Here is a 5,000-nt window from a genome sequence, read left to right as displayed (position 1 = left end):
AGGCTGATCTTTAAATAGCCCACTTTTTGGAGCAGCCCTTGCTTATGGCCATACCGCGCTGAGAGCGCCCGATCTCGTCTGATCTCGGAAGCTAAGCAGCGTCGGGCCTGGTTAGTACTTGGATGGGAGACCGCCTGGGAATACCAGGTGCTGTAAGCTTTTGCCTTTTCTTCACTATTTATATAATATGCTGGCTTTTAGAAAGACGTGTTTTACCGCTCTATTTATTACAATCATTTACATGTATTATAGAGTTTTAAGTGTTTTACATGTTTTTTAGGCCATTTTATTACTCTTAACATTTTAAGTGTATGTGTCTTTAATAAATGGATGGTTGGCCTGTCATGTGACTAGACACATGACAGGAAGCAGGAAGTACAACTGTATAAGAGAGCAGCATGACAAACAAAGGACAGTCACCAAACTGTTGGATTGAGGAGTTGCTAATTTTAGAGCTCACCTTTCCATTCACCACCTGCAAACTTTGGATTACACTTTCTGTGGATTGTATATACACTGGTGGACACTCACATTGGACTTATCAACACACTGGGGTTCTTGGACTGTTTTTAGGGTATGGACAAATGAACTGTATTCTTTTAACAGAGTTTACCTGTTTTTAGGGTATGGACAAATGAACTGTATTCTTTTAACAGAGTTTACCTAGTTTTATCGTGTTGTTTTAAAGTCTTTTATGTGAACCTTGTAAATACACCAAATCTATTTAAACCAATTTTCTTTTATGTCTCATTCTTTTAACCACTAGTCATCTCTCACAGTTAAATCTGACCCCATTTTAGTCTTGTAACTCGGCTGATAAGGCCGATTGTTACACTTTTATGGGAGACCGCCTGGGAATACCAGGTGCTGTAAGCTTTTGCCTTTTCTTCACTATTTATATAATATGCTGGCTTTTACGGAGGCTGATCTTTAAATAGCCCACTTTTTGGAGCAGCCCTCGCTTATGGCCATACCGCGCTGAGAGCGCCCGATCTCGTCTGATCTCGGAAGCTAAGCAGCGTCGGGCCTGGTTAGTACTTGGATGGGAGACCGCCTGGGAATACCAGGTGCTGTAAGCTTTTGCCTTTTCTTCACTATTTATATAATATGCTGGCTTTTAGAAAGACGTGTTTTACCGCTCTATTTATTACAATCATTTACATGTATTATAGAGTTTTAAGTGTTTTACATGTTTTTTTAGGCCATTTTATTACTCTTAACATTTTAAGTGTATGTGTCTTTAATAAATGGATGGTTGGCCTGTCATATGACTAGACACATGACAGGAAGCAGGAAGTACAACTGTATAAGAGAGCAGCATGACAAACAAAGGACAGTCACCAAACTGTTGGATTGAGGAGTTGCTAATTTTAGAGCTCACCTTTCCATTCACCACCTGCAAACTTTGGATTACACTTTCTGTGGATTGTATATACACTGGTGGACACTCACATTGGACTTATCAACACACTGGGGTTCTTGGACTGTTTTTAGGGTATGGACAAATGAACTGTATTCTTTTAACAGAGTTTACCTGTTTTTAGGGTATGGTCAAATGAACTGTATTCTTTTAACAGAGTTTACCTAGTTTTATCGTGTTGTTTTAAAGTCTTTTATGTGAAACTTGTAAATACACCAAATCTATTTAAACCAATTTTCTTTTATGTCTCATTCTTTTAACCACTAGTCATCTCTCACAGTTAAATCTGACCCCATTTTAGTCTTGTAACTCGGCTGATAAGGCCGATTGTTACACTTTTATGGGAGACCGCCTGGGAATACCAGGTGCTGTAAGCTTTTGCCTTTTCTTCACTATTTATATAATATGCTGGTTTTTACGGAGGCTGATCTTTAAATAGCCCACTTTTTGGCGCAGCCCTCGCTTATGGCCATACCGCGCTGAGAGCGCCCGATCTCGTCTGATCTCGGAAGCTAAGCAGCGTCGGGCCTGGTTAGTACTTGAATGGGAGACCGCCTGGGAATACCAGGTGCTGTAAGCTTTTGCCTTTTCTTCACTATTTATATAATATGCTGGCTTTTAGAAAGACGTGTTTTACCGCTCTATTTATTACAATCATTTACATGTATTATAGAGTTTTAAGTGTTTTACATGTTTTTTAGGCCATTTTATTACTCTTAACATTTTAAGTGTATGTGTCTTTAATAAATGGATGGTTGGCCTGTCATGTGACTAGACACATGACAGGAAGCAGGAAGTACAACTGTATAAGAGAGCAGCATGACAAACAAAGGACAGTCACCAAACTGTTGGATTGAGGAGTTGCTAATTTTAGAGCTCACCTTTCCATTCACCACCTGCAAACTTTGGATTACACTTTCTGTGGATTGTATATACACTGGTGGACACTCACATTGGACTTATCAACACACTGGGGTTCTTGGACTGTTTTTAGGGTATGGACAAATGAACTGTATTCTTTTAACAGAGTTTACCTGTTTTTAGGGTATGGACAAATGAACTGTATTCTTTTAACAGAGTTTACCTAGTTTTATCGTGTTGTTTTAAAGTCTTTTATGTGAACCTTGTAAATACACCAAATCTATTTAAACCAATTTTCTTTTATGTCTCATTCTTTTAACCACTAGTCATCTCTCACAGTTAAATCTGACCCCATTTTAGTCTTGTAACTCGGCTGATAAGGCCGATTGTTACACTTTTATGGGAGACCGCCTGGGAATACCAGGTGCTGTAAGCTTTTGCCTTTTCTTCACTATTTATATAATATGCTGGCTTTTACGGAGGCTGATCTTTAAATAGCCCACTTTTTGGAGCAGCCCTCGCTTATGGCCATACCGCGCTGAGAACGCCCGATCTCGTCTGATCTCGGAAGCTAAGCAGCGTCGGGCCTGGTTAGTACTTGGATGGGAGACCGCCTGGGAATACCAGGTGCTGTAAGCTTTTGCCTTTTCTTCACTATTTATATAATATGCTGGCTTTTACGGAGGCTGATCTTTAAATAGCCCACTTTTTGGAGCAGCCCTCGCTTATGGCCATACCGCGCTGAGAGCGCCCGATCTCGTCTGATCTCGGAAGCTAAGCAGCGTCGGGCCTGGTTAGTACTTGGATGGGAGACCGCCTGGGAATACCAGGTGCTGTAAGCTTTTGCCTTTTCTTCACTATTTATATAATATGCTGGCTTTTAGAAAGACGTGTTTTACCGCTCTATTTATTACAATCATTTACATGTATTATAGAGTTTTAAGTGTTTTACATGTTTTTTAGGCCATTTTATTACTCTTAACATTTTAAGTGTATGTGTCTTTAATAAATGGATGGTTGGCCTGTCATGTGACTAGACACATGACAGGAAGCAGGAAGTACAACTGTATAAGAGAGCAGCATGACAAACAAAGGACAGTCACCAAACTGTTGGATTGAGGAGTTGCTAATTTTAGAGCTCACCTTTCCATTCACCACCTGCAAACTTTGGATTACACTTTCTGTGGATTGTATATACACTGGTGGACACTCACATTGGACTTATCAACACACTGGGGTTCTTGGACTGTTTTTAGGGTATGGACAAATGAACTGTATTCTTTTAACAGAGTTTACCTGTTTTTAGGGTATGGACAAATGAACTGTATTCTTTTAACAGAGTTTACCTAGTTTTATCGTGTTGTTTTAAAGTCTTTTATGTGAACCTTGTAAATACACCAAATCTATTTAAACCAATTTTCTTTTATGTCTCATTCTTTTAACCACTAGTCATCTCTCACAGTTAAATCTGACCCCATTTTAGTCTTGTAACTCGGCTGATAAGGCCGATTGTTACACTTTTATGGGAGACCGCCTGGGAATACCAGGTGCTGTAAGCTTTTGCCTTTTCTTCACTATTTATATAATATGCTGGCTTTTACGGAGGCTGATCTTTAAATAGCCCACTTTTTGTAGCAGCCCTCGCTTATGGCCATACCGCGCTGAGAGCGCCCGATCTCGTCTGATCTCGGAAGCTAAGCAGCGTCGGGCCTGGTTAGTACTTGGATGGGAGACCGCCTGGGAATACCAGGTTCTGTAAGCTTTTGCCTTTTCTTCACTATTTATATAATATGCTGGCTTTTACGGAGGCTGATCTTTAAATAGCCCACTTTTTGGAGCAGCCCTCGCTTATGGCCATACCGCGCTGAGAGCGCCCGATCTCGTCTGATCTCGGAAGCTAATCAGCGTCGGGCCTGGTTAGTACTTGGATGGGAGACCGCCTGGGAATACCAGGTGCTGTAAGCTTTTGCCTTTTCTTCACTATTTATATAATATGCTGGCTTTTAGAAAGACGTGTTTTACCGCTCTATTTATTACAATCATTTACATGTATTATAGAGTTTTAAGTGTTTTACATGTTTTTTAGGCCATTTTATTACTCTTAACATTTTAAGTGTATGTGTCTTTAATAAATGGATGGTTGGCCTGTCATGTGACTAGACACATGACAGGAAGCAGGAAGTACAACTGTATAAGAGAGCAGCATGACAAACAAAGGACAGTCACCAAACTGTTGGATTGAGGAGTTGCTAATTTTAGAGCTCACCTTTCCATTCACCACCTGCAAACTTTGGATTACACTTTCTGTGGATTGTATATACACTGGTGGACACTCACATTGGACTTATCAACACACTGGGGTTCTTGGACTGTTTTTAGGGTATGGACAAATGAACTGTATTCTTTTAACAGAGTTTACCTGTTTTTAGGGTATGGACAAATGAACTGTATTCTTTTAACAGAGTTTACCTAGTTTTATCGTGTTGTTTTAAAGTCTTTTATGTGAACCTTGTAAATACACCAAATCTATTTAAACCAATTTTCTTTTATGTCTCATTCTTTTAACCACTAGTCATCTCTCACAGTTAAATCTGACCCCATTTTAGTCTTGTAACTCGGCTGATAAGGCCGATTGTTACACTTTTATGGGAGACCGCCTGGGAATACCAGGTGCTGTAAGCTTTTGCCTTTTCTTCACTATTTATATAATATGCTGGCT

General features: G+C 39.8%; 7 non-coding genes across 7 annotated transcripts; all 7 read left to right on the top strand.

Moving 5' to 3' along the window:
* The first annotated feature begins 40 nt into the window (after nt 1–40).
* Nucleotides 41–159, top strand: LOC141314800 (5S ribosomal RNA). Its single transcript, XR_012350344.1, has one exon. It is a non-coding gene; the product is annotated as a 5S ribosomal RNA (ribosomal RNA).
* An 801-nt stretch (nt 160–960) lies between these two features.
* LOC141314799 (5S ribosomal RNA) lies at nt 961–1,079 on the top strand. Its single transcript, XR_012350343.1, has one exon. It is a non-coding gene; the product is annotated as a 5S ribosomal RNA (ribosomal RNA).
* An 802-nt stretch (nt 1,080–1,881) lies between these two features.
* Nucleotides 1,882–2,000, top strand: LOC141314984 (5S ribosomal RNA). The gene has a single exon (XR_012350527.1). It is a non-coding gene; the product is annotated as a 5S ribosomal RNA (ribosomal RNA).
* Nucleotides 2,001–2,801: 801 nt separating this feature from the next.
* Nucleotides 2,802–2,920, top strand: LOC141314959 (5S ribosomal RNA). The gene has a single exon (XR_012350503.1). It is a non-coding gene; the product is annotated as a 5S ribosomal RNA (ribosomal RNA).
* Nucleotides 2,921–3,004: 84 nt separating this feature from the next.
* On the top strand, nt 3,005–3,123 carry LOC141314798 (5S ribosomal RNA). The gene has a single exon (XR_012350342.1). It is a non-coding gene; the product is annotated as a 5S ribosomal RNA (ribosomal RNA).
* Nucleotides 3,124–3,924: 801 nt separating this feature from the next.
* Nucleotides 3,925–4,043, top strand: LOC141315117 (5S ribosomal RNA). Its single transcript, XR_012350659.1, has one exon. It is a non-coding gene; the product is annotated as a 5S ribosomal RNA (ribosomal RNA).
* An 84-nt stretch (nt 4,044–4,127) lies between these two features.
* LOC141315041 (5S ribosomal RNA) lies at nt 4,128–4,246 on the top strand. The gene has a single exon (XR_012350584.1). It is a non-coding gene; the product is annotated as a 5S ribosomal RNA (ribosomal RNA).
* The last annotated feature ends 754 nt before the right edge of the window (nt 4,247–5,000 follow it).

This window comes from Garra rufa, unplaced genomic scaffold (genome assembly GCF_049309525.1).
Source record: "Garra rufa unplaced genomic scaffold, GarRuf1.0 hap1_unplaced_013, whole genome shotgun sequence".
Classification (NCBI taxonomy): Eukaryota; Metazoa; Chordata; class Actinopteri; order Cypriniformes; family Cyprinidae; genus Garra; species Garra rufa.
Note: the sequence above shows the minus strand (reverse complement) of the source record. Positions and strands in the feature narration are given on the sequence as shown.